Source organism: Bubalus bubalis, chromosome 16, assembly GCF_019923935.1.
Source record: "Bubalus bubalis isolate 160015118507 breed Murrah chromosome 16, NDDB_SH_1, whole genome shotgun sequence".
Lineage (NCBI taxonomy): Eukaryota > Metazoa > Chordata > Mammalia > Artiodactyla > Bovidae > Bubalus > Bubalus bubalis.
In genome coordinates, this window is record NC_059172.1 from 60,198,275 (window position 1) to 60,208,837 (window position 10,563).

Below are 10,563 nucleotides of genomic sequence, written 5' to 3' on the forward strand. Positions count from 1 at the left end.
ATGGACCTGGGTACATGCCCTTCATCCAATGATTAAAAGAAAAAACTTACGGCTTCATAGCCATGTGAATATTATACCATTTGAGTCTTCAAAAACTCTTTCCAATGTGGCAGAGTATATTTTATGACATCCATTTTAAAGATGCAGCCATCTGTAAGAAAATAGGAAGTTGCGTTAATAACTATAATACCTAATCTTTACTATCCCTTTCACATGTATTAATTCTAGTCCTCACAATAACCTAAGGAGTTTCACAAGATTATCACACCGATTAGTGTTGCTTTATTATTTAACAGATTGGTGCTGTTTTACAGATTGAACTGGGACTCAGAGGGGTGAAGTGAATCACCCAAGATCACAGAGTTAGGGAATGGTGGTAGGATTCCAATCAGAGACAGATACGAGTTCCTTGGGGCTGGATCTTCCAGGGCTTTCTGGAAAAAAAAAATACATAATTAAAAAGACAAAATTAGGTGTCAAACTCATTTAGAAGGAGAAAGGAAATTTTAACAAATGTACACATTTTTAAAAGCTGATACATACCAAATGTTACAAAATCCAGGAAAGTAACTTATTATTATTAACTCCCTAACATAGGGTCGCAAAGAGTCAGGCACGACTGAGCAACTGAACTGAACTGAACACATCTCTATCTCCTCCTTCCTCATGCTTTATGGAGTTATTATTCTTTGTTTTTTGGTTTTTGCTTTGTGTGTGTTTAGTATATATGGATATGTAACAGCAATTTGATCTTACCCATTTGTGGAAGTTGACTAAGTAAGGTTCATTCTTCACATCTCTGGCTGGAGATTACAGACCACTGGGAAGACAGATGGGAAGGGACGACGGATGTAAAGAGAGAGATCCAGGACAAATCGGGGCCAATATCAGGAGGTGAAAACCCATGAGATGGACAGAAATATTTCGTATTTGTTCTTGTCGCCTCTGACACAGCGGTACGGCTATCTGGCAGAACTGAAGTCTTTCGTCTTGGCGTTCATTATGCCTATCTGTCTCTAGGTGTTGTAGAAACGGGCAGCATATCCAGGGGATGCTGGAGTCATTGCAGTCCACCTGCTGCCTTAATGCCAAGTTGATTCAGCAGATCAGCAACAGGATGCTGCTGCTTCATTTCCACCTTCTAAATCTTCGGCAAGAATCTCCCTGTGGCCCGTCACGATCAGAAATATAAAAGACTGAATATTCTGGGGAACGTATTTCAGCCTATCCAAGTTGACACATAACAAAGCAGTGTCATGTTTTCTGCTGATATTGGTTAAGAGTTTAATAAATGTCAAATGTGTCGAGCTGCTTGACAGTGGTAAGTGCTTTATATCAACACTGATGATCTGTCTACGTGTGGTGTCAGTTTTTGAGAGAGGGTGTTGAGCTCTCTAACTATATTTGTATTTTTCTATTTCCCCTTTGCTGTACATTCCAAAATATTTTCCATAACAATATAAAATAGTGATCTCACTTTTATGTGGAATCTAAACAATAGAACAAAGAAAACAGACTTAAAGATCTAGAGAGCAAACTGGTGGCTGCCAGAGGGGAGGGGGATGGTGGGGCGGGGGTTTGGCAAAATAGGTGTTGGGGATCAAGAGACACGAATTGCCAGTTATAAAATGAATAAGTCACAGGGCTTAATCCATAGCGTAAGGAATATTGTCCATTATTCTATAACAATTGTGTATGGTAACAGATGGTTATTGGACTCATGGTGAGCATTTGGTAATGTATTTGATTGTCAGGTCACTATGTTGTACACTTGAAACTAATTTAGCATGTATGTTTTATATTTATATATATCTGTATGTTAAATTATATATATAGCCACTTAATCAATGTTTGTTGTTCTAGTGATTGTTTACTCTTTGGTTGTCTCATCACATAAAATCTGGGTGGAAAGAGCCCTTAGTCTTAACTAATTGCAATTTTATTTACAGTGGGGCTTCCCAGGTGGCGCTAGTGGTAAAGAACCCACTGCCAATGCAGGAGACGTAAAGAGATGTGGGTTTGGTCCCTGGGTCAGGAAGATCCCCTGGAGGAAGCTATGGCAACCCATTCCAGTATTCTTGCCTGGAGAATCCCATGGACAGAGGAACCTGGTGAGCTACAGTCCATGGCGTCACAAAGAGTCAGACACAACTGAAGTGACTGGGAGAGCGATGTATATATAGTAAAATAACAATATAAATACATTTATAAAATATACATTTTTACATTTTGTAAGTTTTGTATATATTTCTCTCTACATCTAAATACATGTATAATATATACATATTTTTTTACTAAAATATATGACCATGGAAATAGAAGGGCCCCACCCACGGCCGAAGGAACCCATGCAAATGAAGGGCCCTAGCTTACATTTTCTGCTCTAATTCTAGCCCAGGTTTGTCTCCAAAGTCCAACCTCTTAACTACTCTATTGCCGCTTCAGGGAGTGTCAGGACCAGAATTCAGGTATGACTCAATACACTTGTTCTCTGCTCTGTTTAAAGAATAATTATGTATCCCAGACTCCCACTGTGATCCAGCTAAAGAATCCACATATCTCAGTAATTTCACGCATACTTATCCAAGAACATGTCCTGCTTCTTATTCAGGAAAAATGTGACCATTCAACCAAACCTCCCAAGCCCATGTTAAAGGAAAAGCAGACGAACATTTGAAAGAAAGCTGAGATTGTGATTCCTGCTTTCAGTAGGAAGTTGGATCAAATAATCCCAGACTGCCTTCTAGCAGAGTCATTCCACCTTCCTCTACCTTTCCCAGCAGCATGAATGCTGCCTGAGTGGAATCTGTCCATCTAATTCTCATTCAGCTGCAAAGTCTGCACACATCAGATTCATTTAACAAGCCTCCATTATATACTTGATACAACAGTAAATAAGACAAGTATGCTTGCTGGCAAACTCAAGTGTGCTGGGCTAGAACACAGATACTGAGCCCTGTGGGCATAAGCTGTTGGTTAAAGATTCTGCAGGACTCCTTCAGCATCAGAACTGGTGTTAAAGAGAACACAATAATGCGAGCAGCCATAATATCTTACATTGTTGAGTAGTGGCCACATACCTTGTTTTCTGCCAAGCATGTTACACAATGTATCTCATCAAATATCCCCAATAACCCTAAAGATAGATGCTTAACCACTATGCAATCATGAAAGCAATACCCTTCTGCCAAATGACAACCATACTCTTGGGTCAGTAAAATTGACCTGGGAGATAGGAGAGGTTAATGGGTGGAGATGAGGAGATGAACTAAAAGTGTCTGCAAATGATTCCAACACCAACCCAGAATCTGCTCACAAACATTTCCATTCCTCCAGAGGCTGTAATCCTCTCCATCCTGTGGCAGGGAAGGAGAGGAGACATTTTAATAATCGATGTCTTTTAATGACAAGGACAATCAAACAAAACTTCCCATGAGATTTTTGCCACCAACGCTTGCAATTTTTAATCAAGAAAAACACCCCTGTATTCCTTCCCCCAGTGAATCCTGGCCTCCGTCCACCCACATTAATCACTTCAAGATGGCCTGAGAACTTATTTAATGTCACTGATTAATCACTTTATTAAATGCCACTGCACCTGAGTGTGAATATTTGTTTTGGTCTTCACTCTGACATCTTCCACAGAGCCCTAATCTAAGAACTCCAACTCTTTTCCAAAATGATACGAGTTTCCCACTGTGCAGCCCATTTGTCACTTTTTGCCATAAAGCCCAAATGCTACAATGTGAGGTACATCAGAAAAACTGCTCTTTGGGGCGTATCTCCCCTTCGATCTCAGTGTCTGAAATCCTATCATAGAAAACTCTTGCCATAGATTAAGAAAAAAAAAAAAAACCATAGATTAAGCATGGTCCTTTCCAAATCCCTCCCTTATAGGGTAACAATATATATATATATTTTTTTCATTTTAAATTAGCATTCTTTGTTCTGAGGAGAGAAAGGGGATGAGAGTTCTGAAAACTTCAGGAATGAGAGATTACCAAGAGAAAAAAGTGGAAAACAGAGAAGGAACTTCTATCACCAATAGAAATATTACCAAACCAGAGTTTCTGCTCCATTGACTAAGACCAAAATATTGTTCCATGACTGGCCTAAGACATGCCCTGCCCACACTCTGTGGAGGAACTGTAGATGGACGACATAGCTGGTACAGGAAGATGTCTCTGGAGGGAGGTGGTGGTTTCACTTTAGTTGATATTATCTTGGAGAAAAAAGGAAACTAAATTCTACTAAGTGTAGAAATATCTTTAACTCTACAAATACTTTTACTCTAGGGTTGGAAAATTGGTTTTCCCTGTGTGTGCCAATGCCAAGTGATTGGTAATGTCTTGCTGCAGCATTACAATGAAAAGGATTCTGAGACCTCATCAAGCAGAGCTGGAAAAAGGTGTGATGCATCAACAAGGTCTACTGTGGAGAAAAAAAATAATAATAACATACACACCAAGGAAACCAGAATTGAAAGAGGCACATGTACCCCAATGTTCACTGCAGCACTGTTTACAATAGCTAGGACATGGAAGCAACCTAGATGCCCATTGGTAGATGAGTGGATAAGGAAGTTTTGGTTCATATACACAATGGAATATTACTCAGCTATAAAGAAAGAACACATATGAGTCTGTTCTAATGAGGTAGATGAAACTGGAGCCTATTATAGAGTGAAGTAAGCCAGAAAGAGAAACACCAATACAGTATACTAAATGCATATATATGGAATTTAGAAAGATGGTAACGACAACCCTATATGCAAGACAGCAAAAGAGACACAGATGTAAAGAACAGACTTTTGGACTATGTGGGAGGAGGCAAGGGTGGGACAATATAAGAGAATAGCATTGAAACATGTATATTATCATGTATAAAATAGATGACCACTGCAAGTTTGATGCATGAAGCAGGGCACTCAAAGCCGATGCTCTGAGACAATCCAGAGGGATGGGGTGGCGAGGGAGGTGGGAGGCAGGTTCAGGATGGTGGGACACATGTACACCCATTGCTGATTCATGTCCACGTATGGCAAAAACTACCAAAATATTGTAAAGTAATTAGCCTCCAATTAAATAATTAAAAAAAAAAAAGGAATGTCACATTCCTAGTACCTGCTAGCCCTGCATTGATATATGAGTTAATCCACCCAGTGCTTCCTTGAGGACAAGAAAAATGCACGCAGTAGACACTCACCAAAGCCTCACTTTGTATTTCATTCAACCCGGAAATCTCCTTCCTCACAAAAATCTGAAACTGATGTTGTTGGTTGCATGTATACGGTATTGTGCACATTTTTCTTTTCACACTGTAAGAGATCTACTATTACAGAAATTGCCCCATATCTGATGTTGCCCACTCCCACCTCTCAAGTCACTCTCTATTATAAAATCTTATTTTCTCTGTAGTAATTACCACTATTTGAAATTATTTTTTAGTTGTTTCTTCATTGTCTCATTGAACAGAATATAATTCTGTGAAAGCACACAAAAAAACTAGGAGGAGTCTTAGAAATCTCCTTCCTCTCACTCTTCACTTTATGAATAAGGAAACTAAAAATGGATAAATGGTTTAGTTATTGTATTGTTAGGTTCCAGGATTTTTTTTTTTAATGTACTATTCTACAAGTAGGGTCATTTCATTGTATAAAATAAATCAGATTTCTGAGAGGGTCACTACAAAATAAAGATTTCAGAATGGTAAGTGTTTCTGTTGACATCTATGATAGCAAGAAGAAAGCATTATGATTTCCTCTCCATTTAGCAGGGAGCATGCTGCACAGAGCTAGTCAGTGCAGGGCGGACACTCGCATGCAGGCTTGTCTTACTCAATAGTTTGGGCTCTTAAACTCCTCTGTTATTGCCTCCTTCTGTGACCTTTGCAAAAGAAGAAACATCTCATCCTCTGTGGGATAATAAAGAGAATTCACAAGTATTATAGAATCTGAGAAATCCACTCACTGGGCCCAGGAAAAAAGGAAACCATCAACTGGAGAGCATGGAGGAAACATTAAATGGTGGATATGAGAAGTCAAGAGAGGACTGGCTGTTTCTGGTGCAAAGGAATCAGGATGTGATGGATAATAGAATTGATCACTCTTTCATCCCCATCCACTTCAACCCATTCCTAGAAGGATGGAGGTGTGGGACATAAGAAAATACTCTAGAGAAAAGATGTCTTATCATAAAGCTATAAAACTTGGGGTTCAGGTTAGTAGTATTTTTTGTTTAAGATTGGGGTTTAAGGAAAGAAATTAGGTCAACGAATGGCTAAGTAGTTTAATTTCTTTCTAGAACTAGATGATAGATGGGAAATAGATACATGTAGATAGATAGGTTTTGTTGTTGTTATTGTTTAGTTGCTAAGTTGTGTCTGACTCTTTGCAACTGCACAGACTCTAGCCTGTAAGGCTTCTCTCACCATGAGATTCTCCAGGCAAGAATACCAGAGAGGGTTAACTTGCTCTCCTCCAGGGGATCTTCCGGACCCACGTGTCGAACCCATGTCTCTTGCATTGTGCTGTGCTTAGTCATTCAGTCATGTCTGACTCTTCACAACCCCATGGACTGTGGCCCTCTAGGCTCCTCTGTCCATAGGGATTCTCCAGGCAAGAATACTTGAGTGGGTTGCCATACCCTCCTCCAAGGGATGTTCCCAAAGCAAGGCTCGAACCCAGATCTCCCACATTGCAGGTGGATTCTTCACCATCTGAGCCACTAAGAAAGCCTGTCTGTTCCATTAACAGGCAGATTCTTTACCACCAAGCCACCTGGGAAGTGCCCAGATATATAGATAGATAGATAGATACATATTGATAGATATAGATAGATGTTGATAGATAGATACAAGGCAACAAAATCTGTCTGCAAAGCTAGTATTACGGGATGACATTTGGTTTAGGCTTTCTAGATTCTGGTTTAAGATGCTGAAGTATTGGCTCTCTTAGCAAAGAAAAGAGCACACATCTAGGATATGAAGGCTACCTAGATGCTTATTGATTTATCAAGCAGACTTTACACTAAAAATAGAGGTAGAGAAAGAAAAATTCCCAGAAATGAATCGGGGCAATATCTATAACAAGAGAAGAAAAAATAACTTTGAGAGGGATGCCTGGTACTTCATAATGGAAATAATGCAAAGAAACACCAAGAAAAATACCACCCAAAAATATGTGTAGCCTTAGTACAACCCACACACAGCTTCTGGGTGATAAACAAAGATAGGCATCATGTCTCTGCAAAAGCTATCTCATCAACACACAAACATGCTATTAATTCTCCTATTATAAAAAAAGTTCTCTTTTCATAAACTTTTTATTTTCTATTGGCATATAGCCAATTAACAATGTTGTGATAGTTTCAGGTGGACAGCAAAGGGACTCAGCCATACGTATACATATATATGTATCCATTCTCCCACAAGGTGCTCCCAGGTGGCACAGTGGTATCTGCCTACTACTGAGGGAGATGCACGAGACTCACGTTCAATCCCTGGATGGGGAAGATCCTCTGAGTAGGAAATGGCAACCCACTCCAGTATTCTTGTTTGGAAAATTCCATGGGTAGAGGAGCTTAGCAGGCTCAAGTAGTAGTCCATGGAGTCTCACAAGGTAGTCCACGGGGTCACAAAGAGTTGGACACGACTGAGCGACTGAGCACACATTCTCCCCCAGACTCCTCCCATCCAGGCTTCCACACAACATTAAGCACAGTTCCCTGTGCTATATAGTAAGATCTTGTTGGTTATCCATTTTTAAATATAGCAGTGTGCACATGTCAATCAAGAAAAGCCTCTTTGGATCCCCTCATCTCCAACCCCATTTCTTTGCTCCTCTTTATAGCAAAACCCCTTGAAAGAGTCACCAGTTTTCCTTGCATTTTCCCCTGTACCTATTCAGTCAAGCTCATACCCTCACTGGATCACCAAAAGACCAGTGACCTCCATGTTACAAAATCAATTTTCAGCTTACTTGAACTTAGAGTACAGCAAATATCCAACCATATGCATAGCTATAGCCATATCAGTTGTTAAAATACTAAAATATTCCCACATCATTGATAAATAGCCACATTTTCTGAGCCCTCTGAGTGCTCTTGCCAACCATTTCTACTCTCTGGAACCCATTTATTACCTTCTCAAAATCCAGAAACAAAGGGGTTAATCCTAGGCACTGCAGTGGGCTCCAGGTCCCTGCTTCAACACTAAGGTCGGATTCCTTTCTCATTGATGGATAGTGTCAGTGCCAGTTATATTCCCCTAGGGGCCTGGCTCCCTGACATTGCCATCTGTCCATTCCCAAGCCGAGTAGACCATGCCCTGCCCACACTGTTCACAGCCCTGAGGATCTCTGAGCGATAATGTTTGGGAGGCTCCTGGAATGTAAGCCTGCCCTCCATGGTTCCCATGAACCAACCTTCGATCCAGGCTCCAGCAGACCCAGAGATATGGAGGAAGTGACCCTGGTGGCACTGGTATTCACGTGAGCAAATGCCTGAGCTCCATGTGCCCCCAAAGCTCTGGTCTAGTGTGCTGGTGCTCGTCCTGGTGTCACTCTCACATGGCTGCTAGGACTGGAGCCTCCATGTGACTTCGCCTCAGAAAGGATCTTGGATGCAATTATATGTAGGATGGATAAACCACATGGTCCTGCTATACAGCACTGAGTGACTGAGTGACTGAGCACTCAGAGCACTACATAGCTCACGGAACTATAGACAAGCACTATATAGAACAAGAAACTATATATATATATATATATACTCTTCTTTGTATTTTCCATTATGTTTTGTCACAGGATACACACACACACACACACACACACACACACACGTTTAGTCACTAAGTCATATCCAACTCTTTGTGACCCCTTGGACTGTAGCCCACCAGGCTCCTCTGTCCATGGGATTTTCCAGGCAAGAGTACTGGAGTGGGTTACCATTTCCTTCTGTAGGGTATCTTCCCGATCCAGGGATCAAAACTTCATCTCCTGCATTGCAGGTGAATTCTTTACTGTTGAGCCACCAGAATAATAAACCTGAAACTCTTTAAAAACAAAAGAAAGAAAGGATTTGGTAGATGCCAGGAGGACAGGTAAGCAGGAAGCAATATCCGGATGGGGTTCTTAGGCACAGTTTGAGGTCAAGGATACCCAGAGTGTAGATTACTGTTGAATTTCACCTCCATCTAATTTTATCAGCTCATTAAAATCCATCAAACCCTAACTCATCACAAGAATTAGCAGCAATAATTTTATTAATAAAAATGAGAGCAATCACTTATAGTATTTGCTTTGTCTGGTAAATATCAACTCATTTAAATACTTAATGCTCATTAGCATCTCCTTGTTTACAGATAAGAAAACTGAGACAAATAGAGAGGTTAAAATTTAAATGGCAGAACTAAGATTCAAACTTCACCTGACACATGGCCAATGCTCTTAACTGCTCCAGTGCTTTCCTCTAGTTTGGCCTGAAGGATCGTATTCCACCCAATTAACTATGATATTCCAAAATGCTTTTCTTGATTTAGTTGATAATAAAGATTTTTAATACACAAAATCTCAGTAATATAAGGGCTAAAACATTTGGGAGGATAGAACATCTTTTATAGAATTGCTTTTCAATAGAAGCTGTGAGGATTTGGCATCATGATCTATATAGCTGATGTTAATTTGACACTCTGAGTCACCATGACTGTTAATTTAGTGTGGAAGTTTTTGTGTGTTTGATGCCGTCTCTTTTATCAAAGCATAACTCACAGACAGAGGCATCACTTAGCTAGTGACAGCCTCTTCAGTGAAAGATCACACAACAATTTCTAAAAATTAACAAATGATTTGAAATGTATTGCAATGATCTGATGAACAATTTACACTATGACTATGGCACACGATGGAATTCTAATATATTCAGCTTAGCTTGTTTAAGGATAAAAAAGGTTTTCTTTTTTGGTTGTTTTGTATGCACTTTTACCTTAATTTATCTTACCAAGCTGATCACCTTAACTTCCACTAACATTTGACCCTCCCTCTTAAAACGCATTTTCAATTGACTTTAATGCAACATACTTTGTTTTCCTTTTAACTCACCATGGAACCTCTCAGTTTCCTTGGCTGATTATTCCTCTCTGGTCTCCCAAACTTACACCGTACTTGCATTTCTTGGATTCTGGCCCCTTCAAAGCCAGCCATGCATCGTCTTCAAATCTCCCCTCCTCTAACCTCTGCTTCCATCATTACCTTGTCTTTTCTGACTCTGACACTCTTGCCACCCTCTTATAAAGACCCTGTGATCACATGATCCAACAATTTAATCCATGATCATCTCTCCAACTTATGACCCTTAATCACCTCTGCAAAGTCCCTTTTACCATAATAGGTAACATATTCAAAGGTTCTGGGGATTAGGTCATGGACAACTTTGGGTGCCCTTATTTAGCCAACCACAGTGGCCTTCTTAGTGGACCTTCTCCAACTGAAATATTTAAGCTTACATATCTCATTCCTCCACCAGAAAGCCGTAGCCTGCTTTTCTGCTTAATTTTTCTCCATGGCAT

The 10,563-nt window shown here is 40.1% G+C and overlaps 1 long non-coding RNA gene across 1 annotated transcript; it reads right to left on the reverse strand.

Annotated features, from left to right (window-relative positions):
* Window positions 1-259: 259 nt before the first annotated feature.
* On the reverse strand, window positions 260-10,329 carry LOC123329662. The gene is made up of 2 exons (XR_006545172.1): window positions 10,097-10,329; window positions 260-434 (listed from the first exon to the last, which is right to left on the reverse strand). It is a non-coding gene; the product is annotated as an uncharacterized LOC123329662 (long non-coding RNA).
* Window positions 10,330-10,563: the final 234 nt, after the last annotated feature.